The sequence below is a fragment of the Bos javanicus genome, chromosome 17 (assembly GCF_032452875.1).
Source record: "Bos javanicus breed banteng chromosome 17, ARS-OSU_banteng_1.0, whole genome shotgun sequence".
Lineage (NCBI taxonomy): Eukaryota > Metazoa > Chordata > Mammalia > Artiodactyla > Bovidae > Bos > Bos javanicus.
In genome coordinates this window covers 38,912,974-38,925,464 of record NC_083884.1, presented here as the reverse complement: position 1 = coordinate 38,925,464, position 12,491 = coordinate 38,912,974, and the positions used below count along the sequence as shown (strand labels likewise).

The 12,491-nt window shown below is 40.0% G+C and overlaps 1 pseudogene; it reads right to left on the bottom strand.

Annotated features, from left to right (window-relative positions):
- Nucleotides 1-11,627: 11,627 nt before the first annotated feature.
- On the bottom strand, nucleotides 11,628-12,232 carry LOC133228462 (histone chaperone ASF1B-like; annotated as a pseudogene).
- Between the last annotated feature and the right edge of the window lie 259 nt (nucleotides 12,233-12,491).

The window sequence follows — 12,491 nt, the reverse complement described above, 5'->3', positions numbered from 1 at the left end:
CACCACCCTTATGGCAGAAAATGAAGAGGAACTAAAAAGCCTCTTGATGAAAGTGAAAGAGGAGAGTGAAAAAGTTGGCTTAAAGCTCAACATTCAGAAAATGAAGATCATGGCATCTGGTCCCATCAATTCATGGGAAATAGATGGGGAAACATTGCGAACTGTCAGACTTTATTTTGGGGGGCACCAAAATCACCGCAGATGGTGATTGCAGCCATGAAATTAAAAGACGCTTACTCCTTGGAAGGAAAGTTATGACCAACCTAGATAGCATATTCAAAAGCAGAGACATTACTTTGCCAACAAAGGTCCATCTAATCAAGGCTATGGTTTTTCCAGTACTCATGTATGGATGAGAGAGTTGGACTGTGAAGAAAGCTGAGCACTGAAGAATTGATGCTTTTGAACTGTGGTGTTGGAGAAGACTGTTGAGAGTCCCTTGGACTGCAAAGAGATTCAACCAGTCCATCCTAAAGGAGATCAGGCCTGGGTATTCATCGGAAGGACTGATGCTGAAGGTGAAGCTCCAATACATTGGCCACCTCATGCAAAGAGTTGACTCATTGCAAAAGACCCTGATGCTGGAAGGGATTGGGGGCAGAAGGAGAAGGGGACGACAGAGGATGAGATGGCAGGATGGCATCATCAACTCGATGGACATGAATTTGGGTAAACTCTGGGCATTGGTGATGGACAGGGAGGCCTGGCGTGCTGTGATTCATGGGGTCGCAAAGAGTTGGACATGACTGAGTGACTGAACTGAACTGAACTGACTGAGAAGGTGGGTCATAGAGGATCTTGCTTTGACTTATGTCATCAAGTGTTTTACCTGTGTTTTCCTCTAAGGATTTTATAGTTTCTTATCTTACATTTAGGTCTTTAATCCATTTTGAGTTTATCTTTGTGTATGGTGCTAGTAAGTGTTCTAATTTCATTCTTTTATATGTACCTGTCCAGTTTTCCCAGCACCATTTATTGAAGAGGCTGTCTTTGCCTCATTGTATAGTCTTGCCTCCTTGTCAAAATGAAGGTATCCATAGGTGTATGGGTTTATCTCTGGGCTCTCTATCTTGTTCCGTTGGTCTTTTTTTTTTTTTTTTTCCTGTTTTTGTGCCAGTACCATAATGTCTTGATGACTGTAGCTTTGTTGTATAATTTGAAGTCAGGAAGGTTGATTCCTCCAGCTCCATTCTTCTTTCTCAAGACTGCTTTGGCTATTTGGGGTCTTTTGTATTTCCATATGAATTGTGAATTTTTTTTATTCTAGTTCTGTAAAAAATGCCATTGGTTATATTATAGGGATCACACTGATTCTGTAGATTGTGTTTGGTAGTATAGTCATTTTCACAATATTGATTATTTCTACCCAGAAACATGGAATATCTCTCCATCTCTTTATGTCAGCCTTGATTTCTTTGATCAGTGTCATAACTTTCTGTATGCAGTTCTTTTGTCTCCTTAGATAAGTTTATTTTTAGACATTTTATTCTTTTTGTTGCAATGATGAATGGGATTGATTCCGTAATTTCTCTTTCTGATTTTTCACTGTTAGTTTTAGAAATGCAAGTGATTTCTGTGTATTGATTTTGTATTCTGCAACTTTGCTAAATTCACTGATTAGGTCTAGTAATTTTCTGGTAGAATTTTTAGGGTTTTCTATGTATAGTATCATGTCATTTGCAAACAGTGTGAGCTTTACTTCTTTTCTGATCTGTATTCCTTTTATTTCTTTTACTTCTATGATTGCTGTATTAGGACTTCCAGAATTATGTTGAATAATAGTGGTGAAAGTGAACACCCTTGTCTTGTTCCTGATCTTAGAGGGAATGCTTTCAGTTTTTCACAAATGAGAATAATGTTAGCTGTAGGCTTACCATATATGGCCTTTACTATGTTGAGGTAGGTTCATTCTATGCCCACTTTTTGAAGAGTTTTAATCATAAATGAGTGCTAAATGTTGTCAAAGACTTTTTCTTCATCTATTGAGATTGTCACATGGTTTTTATATTGTAATTTTTTAATATGGTGTATCACATTGACTGATTTGTGTATATTGAAGAATCCTTGCATCCCTGGAATAAGCACAACTTGATCATGGTGTATGAGCTTTTTGATGTGTTGCTGAATTCTGTTTGTTAAAATTTTGTTGAGGATTTTTGCATCTGTGTTCATCAGTGATATTGGCCTGTAGTTTTCTTTTTCTGTATTGTCTTTTTCTGGTTTTGGTATTAGGGTGATGGTGGCCTTGTAGAAAGAGGTTGGAAGTGTTCCTTCCTCTGCAATTTTTTTAAAGAATTTTAGAAGGATAGGCATTAACTTGTCTCTAAATGTTTGATAGAATTCTCCTATGAAGTCATTTTGTCCTGGGCTTTTGTTTTTGGGAAGATTTTTGATCACAGCTTCAATTTCGATCTTCCTGGTTCAGTCTTGGAAGATTAAATTTTTCTAGGAATCTGCCCATTTTTTCCAGGTTATCCATTTTATTGCTATATGGTTGTTCATTATAGTCTCTTATAATTCTTTGTATTTCTTCATTTTCTGTTGTAACTTCTCCTTTTTCATTTCTAGTTTTGTTGATTTGATTCACCTCTCTTTTTTTCTTGATGAATCAGGCTAAAGTTTTGTTAGTTTTCTTTATCCTCTCAAAGAACCAGCTTTTAGTTTTATTAATCTTTACTATTGTTTCTTTCATTTCTTTTCACTTATTTCTGCTCTGATCTTTATGATTTCTTCGCTTCTACTAATTTTTGTTGTTGCTGCCTTTGTTCCTCTTTTCCCAAGCAAGAGAATTCCAGAAAAACATCTGTTTCTGCTTTATTGACTATCCCAAAGTCTTTGACTGTGTGGATCACAATAAACTGTGGAAAATTCTGAAAGAGATGGAATGCCAGACCACCTGATCTGCCTCTTGAGAAATTTGTATGCAGTTCAGGAAGCAACAGTTAGAACTGGATATGGAACAACAGACTGGTTCCAAATAGGAAAAGGAGTTCGTCAAGGCTGTATATTGTCACCCTGTTTATTTAACTTATATGCAGAGTACATCATGAGAAACGCTGGACTGGAAGAAACACAAGCTGGAATCAAGATTGCCGGGAGAGATATCAATAACCTCAGATATGCAGATGACACCACCCATATGGCAGAAAGTGAAGAGGAACTAAAAAGCCTCTTGATGAAAGTGAAAGTGGAGAGTGAAAAAGTTGGCTTAAAGCTCAACATTCAGAAAATGAAGATCATGGCATCCGGTCCCATCACTTCATGGGAAATAGATGGGGAAACAGTGGAAACAATGTCAGACTTTATTTTTGGGGGCTCCAAAATCACTGCAGATGGTGACTGCAGCCATGAAATTAAAAGGCGCTTACTCCTTGGAAGGAAAGTTATGACCAACCTAGATAGCATATTCAAAAGCAGAGACATTACTTTGCCAACAAAAGTTCGTCTAGTCAAGGCTATGGTTTTTCCTATGGTCATGTATGGATGTGAGAGTTGGACTGTGAAGAAGGCTGAGCGCCAAAGAATTGATGCTTTTGAACTGTGGTGTTGGAGAAGACTATTGAGAGTCCCTTGGATTGCAAGGAGATCCAACCAGTCCATTCTGAAGGAGATCAGCCCTGGGATTTCTTTAGAAGGAATGATACTAAAGCTGAAACTCCAGTCCTTTGGCCACCTGATGCGAAGAGTTGACTCATTGGAAAAGACTGATGCTGGGAGGGATTGGGGGCAGGAGAAGAAGAGGACGACAGAGGATGAGATGGCTGGATGGCATCATTGACTCGATGGACGTGAGTCTCAGTGAACTCTGGGAGTTGGTGATGGACAGGGAGGCCTGGTGTGCTGCGATTCATGGGGTCGCAAAGAGTCAGACACGACTGAGCGACTGATCTGATCTGATCTAGGTTGTCTATTCAATGTTTTTCTTGTTTCTTGAGGTAGGATTGTATTGCTATAAACTTCCCTCTTAGAACTGCTTTTGCTGCATACCATAGGTTTTGACTTGTGTTTGCATTGTCATTTGTTTCTAGAAATTTTTTGATTTCCCTTTTTATTTCTTCAGTATCCTGTTGGTTATTTAGAAACATATTGTTGGTCATTTAAATATATTTAAAAACATATTGTTTAATTTCCATCTGTTTGTAGTTTTTTTTTTTTTTACAGTTTTTTTTTTCCTTGTAATTGATATCTTGTGGTCAGAGAAGATGCTTGATATGATTTCAGTTTTCTTAAATTTATTGAAGTTTGATTGTGATCCAAGATGTAATCCTGGAGACTATTGCATGTGCACTTGAGAAGAAGGTGTATTCTTCTGCATTTGGATGGAATGTCCTGAAGATATCAGTGAGATCCATCTCATCCAATGTATCATTTAAGACTTGTGTTTCTTTATTAATTTTCTGTTTTGATGATCTGTCTTTTGGTGTGGGTGGGGTGTTAAAGTCTCCTACTATTATTGTGTTACTGTCAATTTCTCCTTTTACATCTGTTAGTGTTTGTCGTGTATTTAAGTGCTCCTATGTTGGGTGCATAGATATTTACTATTGTTATGTCTTATTCTTGGATTGATCCCTTGATCATTATGTAGCATCCTTCCTTATCTCTTGTAATCTTCTTCATTTAAAGGTCTGTTTTGTCTGATATAAGAATTGCTACTCCAGCTTTCTTTTGCTTCCCAGTTGCATGGAATAAAATTTTCCATCCTTTCACTTTCATTCTACATGTGTCTTTAGGTCTGTAGTGAGTTTCTTGTAGACAGTATATATATATGGGTCTTGTTTTTGTATTCATTCAGCTGGTCTGTGTTTTTTGGTTGGAACATTTAATTCATTTACATTTAAATTAATTAATGATGTATATGTTCCTATTGCCATTTTCTTAATTGTTTAGGGTTGATTTTGTAGATCTTTTTCTTCACTTGTATTTCTTGACTATATAAGTCCCTTTAACATTTGTTGTAAAGCTGGTTTAGTAGTACTGAATTGTCTTAACTTTTGCTTCTCTGAAATCTTTTTATTTCCCCATTAATTTTGAATGAGATTCTTGCTGGGTACAGTAATTTTGGTTGTAGATTTTCCCCTTTAAATATATTTTGCCATTCCCTTCTGGCCTGAAGAGCTTCTGCTGAAAGTTCAGCTGTTAAACATATGGGGTTTCCCTTGTATGTTACTTGTTGCTTCTCCCTTGCTGCTTTTAATATTCTTTCTTAGTATTTAGTCTTTGTTAGTTTGATTAGTATGTGTCTTGTCATGTTTATCTTTGGGTTTATCCTGTATGGGATTTAGACTTGATTAACTAGTTCATTTTCCATGTTGGGGAAATTTTCAACCATAATCTCTTCAAAATTTTTCTCATACCCTTTCTTTTTCTCTTTTTCTTCCTGGAGTCCTGTAATTAAAGTATTGGTGCATTTGATATTATCTGAGAGGTCTATGAGACTATTCTCTGTTCTTTTCATTCTTTTTCCTTTATTCTGCTCTTCAGAAGTTATTTCCACCTTTTTATCTTCCAGTTCACTGATTCATTCTTCTGCTTCAGATATTCTGCTATTGACTCCTTCTAGGTTATTTTTAATTTCAGTAATTGTGTTGTTTGTCTCTGTATGTTTATTCTTTAATTCTTCTAGGTCCATGTTAATTGATTCTTGCATTTTCTCTATTCTTTTTTCAAGGCTTTTGATCATATTTGCTATCATTATTCTGAATTCTTTTTCAGGTAGTTTGCCTATTTCTTCTTCATTTATTTGGACTTCTGTGTTTCTAGTGTGTTGCTTCATTCATGTAGTATTTAACTGTCTTTTCAGGTTTTTTTTTTTTTTTTTTTTTAAACTTATTGTGTTTTAGGTCTCCTTTTCTCAGCCTTCAATATTGAATTCTTTCTTCCTTTTGGTTTCTACCCTCCTAAGTTTGGTCCAGTGGTTTGTGTAAGCTTTGTATTGGGTGAGATTTGTTCTGAGCTTTTGTGTTTGTTTGTTTGTTTATTTTTTCCTCTGATGAGCAAGGCTGAATGAGGTGGTAATCCTGTCTGCTGATGATTGGGTTTGTATTTTTGTTTTTTTGTGGTGTAGATTAGGCATCCTGCACAGGTTGCTACTGGTGGTTGGGTGATACCAGGTCTTGTATTCAAGTGGTTTCCTTTGTGTGTGTTCTTACTGTTTGATACTCCCTTGGTAAGTTCTCTGGTAGTTTAGGATCTTGGGGTCAGTTCTTCCACTTCAAAGGCTCAGAGCTTTATCTCTGGTCAGGAATGAAGGTTCCACAAATGGTTTATTATGGCAGTAAGTAAGATTAAAACAACCAAAAATGAGAAACTAAAGATGAATCCCAGAAAAATGGCTGTTACAAAATTAGGCAAATAGTAATTAAAATAGTAAAATATACACATATACATATGCACCCATAAGCAAAATGAAAACAGTCCAATAAAAATAAAGTACAATACATTGACCCAGTGACCATAAATCTGTATGCATGTGAGGAAGAAACAGAACTAGACATGGAACAACAGACTGGTACCAAATTGGGAAAGAAGCATGTCAATGCTGTATATTGTCACTCTACTTATTTAACTTACATGCAGAGTACATTATGAGAAATGCTGAACTGAATGAAGTACAAGCTGGAATCAAGATTGCTAGGAGAAATATCAACGACCTCAGATATGCAGGTGATACCACCCTTATGGCAGAAAGTTAAGAAGAACTAAAGAGCCTCTTGATGAAAGTAAAAGAGGAGAGTGAAAATGTTGGCTTAAAACTCAACATTCAGAAATCTAAGACCATGGAATCCGGTTAAATCACCTCATGGCAAATTGATGGGGAAACAATGGAAACTGTGAGAGACTCTAATTTTTTGGGCTCCAAAATCACTGTAGATGGTGACTGTAGCCATGAAATTCAAAGATGCTTTCTCCTTAGAAGAAAAGCTATGACCAACCTAGAAAGCATATTAAAAAGAAGAGACATTACTTTGCCAACAAAGGTCGGTCTAGTCAAGGCTATGGTTTTTCCAATAGTCATGTATGGATGTGAGAGTTAGACTATAAAGAAAGCTGAGCACTAAAGAATTGATGCTTTTGAACTGTCGTGTTGGAGAAGACTCTTGAGAGTCCCTTGGACTGCAAGGAGATTCAGCAAGTCAATCCTAAGGGAAATCAGTCCTGAATATTCTTTGGAAGGACTGATGCTGAAGGTGAAGCTCCAATACTTTGGCCACCTGGTGCAAAGAACTGAATTCTTGGAAAAAACCCTGATGCTGGAAAGATTGAATGTGGGAGGAGATGGGGATGACAGAGGATGAGACGGTTGGATGACATTACCAACTCAGTGGACAAAAGTTTGAGTAAGCCCTGGGAGTTGGTGATGGACAGGGAAGCCTGGCATGCTACAGTCCATGGGGTTGCAAAGAGTCAGACATGACTGAGTCACTGAACTGAACTGAAAGCTGGGTTTGAGCAAATTTTCCAAGAGATGATGAACCACCATATCATATTGTAAAAGCAGTAAATCCCCATTACTTCCCCTTACATAACATTCTCATTCATAAAATATATATTTCAATTCAAAGTTCTCCAGGGTCTCCATTTTATGTTAATGTTAAATATTAAACAAAAAATCTTGATATTAGTGTATTTTATTTATTTACCTGAATTTATTCAACAAATACTTAACATGCAAAGTTCAGTCTTATTCAAGATATGAGATAGCTAAGTAGTAAAACAGATTTTTCTACCTCAGATCTTATATTTTATATTTTAATAGGATAATAGATGAGTAAGTTTCTTCAGAGAAGGCAATGGCGCCCCACTCCGGTACTCTTGCCTGGAAAATCCCGTGGATGGAGGAGCCTGGTAGCCTGCAGTCCATGGGGTCGCTGAGAGTCAGACACAACTGAGCGACTTCACTTTCACTTTTCACTTCCATGCACTGGAGAAGCAAATGGCAATCCACTCCAGTGTTCTTGCCTGGAGAATCCCAGGGACGGGGGAGCCTGGTGGGCTACCGTCTATGGGTCGCACAAAGTCGGACACAACTGAAGCGACTTAGCAGCAGCAGCAGCAAGTTGCTTAGTTTTAGAACATGCTACATGCTGTTCAGTTCACTTCAGTTCAGTTGTTCGGTGGTGTCCGACTCTTTGCGACCCCATGAACCACAGCACCCCAGGCCTCCCTGCCCATCACCAACTCCCAGAGTTCACCCAAACCCATGTCCATTGTGTCGGTGATGTCTTCCAACCATCACATCCTCTGTTGTCCTCTTCTCCTCCTGCCCTCAATCTTTCCCAGCATCAGGATCTTTTCACATGAGTCAGCTCTCCTTATCAGATGGCCAAAGTATTAGAGTTTCAGCTTCAACATCAGCCCCTCCAATGAACACCCAGGACTTATTTCCTTTAGGATGGACTGGTTGGATCTCCTTGCAGTCCAAGGGACTCTCAAGAGTATTCTCCAACACCACAGTTCAAAAGCATCAATTCTTCGGTGCTCAGCTTTCTTTATAGTCCAACTCTCACATCCATACATGACCACTGGAAAAACCATAGCCTTGACTAGATGGACCTTTGTTGATAAAGTAATGTCTCTGCTTTTTAATATGCTGTCTAGGTTGGTCATAACTTTCCTTCAAGGAGCAAGCATCTTTTAATTTCATGACTTCAATCACCATCCGCAGTGATTTTGGAACCCAGAAAAATAAAGTCAGCCACTATCTCCACTGTTTCCCCATCTATTTGCCATGAAGTAATGGGACCAGATGCCATGATTTTAGATTTCCGAATGTTGAGCTTTAAGACAACTTTTTCACTCTCTTCTTTCACTTTCATCAAGAGGCTCTTTAGTTCTTCTTCACTTTCTGCCATAAGGGTGGTGTCATCTGCATATCTGAGGTTATTGATATTTTTCCCGGCAATCTTGATTCCAGCTTGTGCTTCCTCCAGCCCAGCGTTTCTAATGATGTACTCTGAATATAAGATAAATAAGCAGGGTGACAGTATACAGCCTTGACATACTCCTTTTCCTATTTGGAACCAGTCTGTTGTTCCATGTCCAATTCTAACTGTTGTTTCCTGACCTGTATACAGGTTTCTCAAGAGGCAGGTCAGGTAGTCTGGTATTCCCATCTCTTTCAGAATTTTCCACAGTGTATTGTGATCCATACAGTCGAAGGCTTTGGCATAGTCAATAAAGCAGAAATAGATGTTTTTCTGGAACTCTCTTGCTTTTTCAATGATCCAGCAGATGTTGGAAACATATTTAGGGGAAATAGATTTAAATAGAGAAAAATAATTAAGGGACTAGATCTGATGGACAGAGTGCCTCATGAACTATGGATGGAGGTTTGTGACTTCTATAGGAGACAGGGAGCAAGATCATCCTCAAGTAAAAGAAATGCAAAAAAGCAAAATGGCTGTCTGAGGAAGCCTTACAAATAGCTGTGAAAAGAAGAGAAGCAAAAAGTAAAGGAGAAAAGGAAAGATACACACCTATTTGAATGCAGAGTTCCAAAAAATAGCAAGGAGAGATAAGAAAGCCTTCCTCAGCAATCAATGGAAAGAAATAGAGGAAAACAGTAGAATGGGAAAGACTAGATATCTCTTCAAGAAAATTAGTGATACCAAGGGAATATTTCATGCAAAATGGGCTCAATAAGGGACAGAAATGGTATGGACCTAACAGAAGCAGAAGATATTAAGAAAAGATGCCAAGAATATACAGAAGAATCGTACAAAAAAGATTTTCACAACCTAGATAATCACGAAGGTGTGATCACTCCCACTCACCTGGAGCCAGATATCCTGGAATGTGAAGTCAGGTAGGCCTTAGGAAGCATCACTATGAACAAAGCTAATGGAGGCAATGGAATTCCAGTTCAGCTATTTCAAATTCTAAAATATGATGCTGTGAAAGTGCTGCACTCAATATGCCAGCAAATTTGGAAAACTCAGTAGTGGCCACAGGACTAAAACAGGTCAGTTTTCATTCCAATTCCAAAGAAAGGTAATGCCAAAGAATGTTCAAACTACTGCACAATTACACTCATCTTACACTAGTAAAGTAATTTTCAAAATTCTCCAAGCCAGGCTTCAGCAATACATGAACCATGAACTTCCAGATGTTCAAGCTAGTTTTAGAAAAGGCAGAGGAAGCAGAGATCAAATTGCCAACATCCACTGGATCATGGAAAAAGGTAGAGAGTTCCAGAAAAGCATCTATTTCTGCTACATGCTGTAGAATCAAGGAAAATTTGTAAAAATAAGAGATTCAGGAGTACTAGCACTCAGAATGATGGTACACTATTAAATAGGTTTATTCTAGTAGTTCTAACAGATAAAGTAAGCCTTCCTTGAAGAGATGAGAGAGTCAACCAAGCAAATGTTTGGGGAAAGAAAATTCCAGGCAAAGAACACTGCTCAGAGAAAATATTCTTAGGAGGAGGGCATGGTAACCCACTCCAGTATTCTTTTTTTTTTTTTTTTAAAGCAGAAAAGAGTTTAGTTGAAGTGCTTTTTATTTTTAGACCAACCGAACATTTTATTGAAGAAGGAAATTGCAACCCACTCCAGTATTTTTGACTGGAAAATCCCATGGACTGAGGAGCTGGGTAGGCTACAATCCATGGGGTCTCAAATAGTTGGACACTATTGAGCAACTCACTTTCACTTTCAAACACTTAATATAAAAACACTTTAATATACAAACTGCAATCACAACAGCATCCACATAGCAGTGAGGGGATGGGCATGTGGGTGGGGAGCATGGCAGGGGAGGAAGGTTTTCAGGGTCCCTACTGTTTCCCTGGTCTGCACTGTGACCTGAGTACAGGAGGTTTTGGCAGAGTTCAGATCAACACAGCCAGAAGCAGAGAGGTCCTGACACCAATATTGAGACAGACTGATAACAGCAGGCCCCTTCAAAGTGCCATTGTTTCCAAGGGGCAGCCTCCAGGGAACGCCAGATCCAGTTGGGAGGTGGTTGTGACCCAAAGGAGAGTCAACAATCTTTTCTCAGCATCCTGCAGACCACTTTTATGGAAATAGGGTTTTCCAGAGGGCTACTGAATTGAAAAGACCTAAAAATCACCCAGCAAAAGGATGAGAAATTGTGTCTGAGTCCATCTTCTACCAAGACTCTTGGGCTGGGACTCCAGAAAGCTGGGTGGATCTGCTCAGATGGTTGGGAAGGGAAGTGAATGTCAGAAACTTTGGCCCAACAGGGTCAATGCCTTGCCATGTATTAACCAAGAAAGCCTTAAGGCAGGCCTGGGTGGTCTGTTAGAAGAGTTTGGGGTTAATGGCACTCCTTGGATGACGGTGGCACAATGGCCCACAGATGGGGTTTATAGTGTGTGTGGAAGACAGAAAGGACACAAGACAGAAAGAATTAAGAACTGAGTACTTGCTTCTTTCATGGCTGGGCAGTAGAGGGGAGATGATCCTCTGGGCCAGGGCTAGAAGAGACCAGAAGCCCCTTCCTTCCTGGGGGCCAAGTTTTGACTGGTCTGGATAGCTCATGGCCCCAAAGTCCTCCACATGGCCTCCCAGAGACTCTCCAGGAGGCCCGGCTGTCCCCTCCAGATGTGCCAGGAGACTGGCTGTGGTCCAAGCTGGGCCCAGGTAGGGCCTGGAGTCCAACAGCTAGATGAAGTCCATGGAATTCTGAGGGAGGAGGCCCATTATGCAGCCAGGGAGACCCAAGCCCTTGGTACCTGTGCAGCTGAGGGGGAGACAGCAGCCCAGGGCAGGGTCCTGGTTCTCTATGGCTTCCAACCTGTCTGTGTTGTTGTCCCAGTTGATGTAGAAGCAGTTCACCAGGGGATCTGAGGCCAAGATGTTCCACTGGAGCTGAGAGAAGTGTGACTTCAGGGGTGGGTTCTCGCACAGCTAGCTGCTAAGGTACCCACTGTCAACGCTGTAGCTGACTCGGATGAACTCCTGTCTGTGGTAGCTGCAGGTGATGAGGACCATGGTCACTCCCAGGCTATCAGACTCAAGGATGAGGGATGGGTTGGGGGCATCTGCCTGAAAGATGAACATGTGTCTCCCTGCCGGGACAGGGCCAACCAGCAGAGTCTAGGATTTGATCAAATTCACTCTCAGCTGAGCCAATATAAACGTTCTTCCACTCCAGGTAGTCTGCCAGGGCCTCATTGCACTCGAAGCTGATGTCTCAACCAGAAAGGGCTGTGGAAAAGGCTCAGATTTTCCAGCACCGCCGTGTTCAATACTGACACCTTAGCCATCGCCTTGTAGGGTCACAGCTGAGGCCAGAGCTGGGGCCGAGCCAGCAGCTGGGTCTTATCAGGTCAGCGGAGAAGCTTTGTCCAAATCAGCTCCTGCCTTCTCTGACTGCAATCTGAAGTTCCACTCCAGTATTCTGACCTGGAGAATCCCATGGACAGAGGAGACTGGCACGCTATGGTCCATAGAGTTGCAAAGAGTCAGGCACAAGTGAAGTGGCTTAGCACACAGGCACATCCCTGGAGTACTTGAGGAACGATG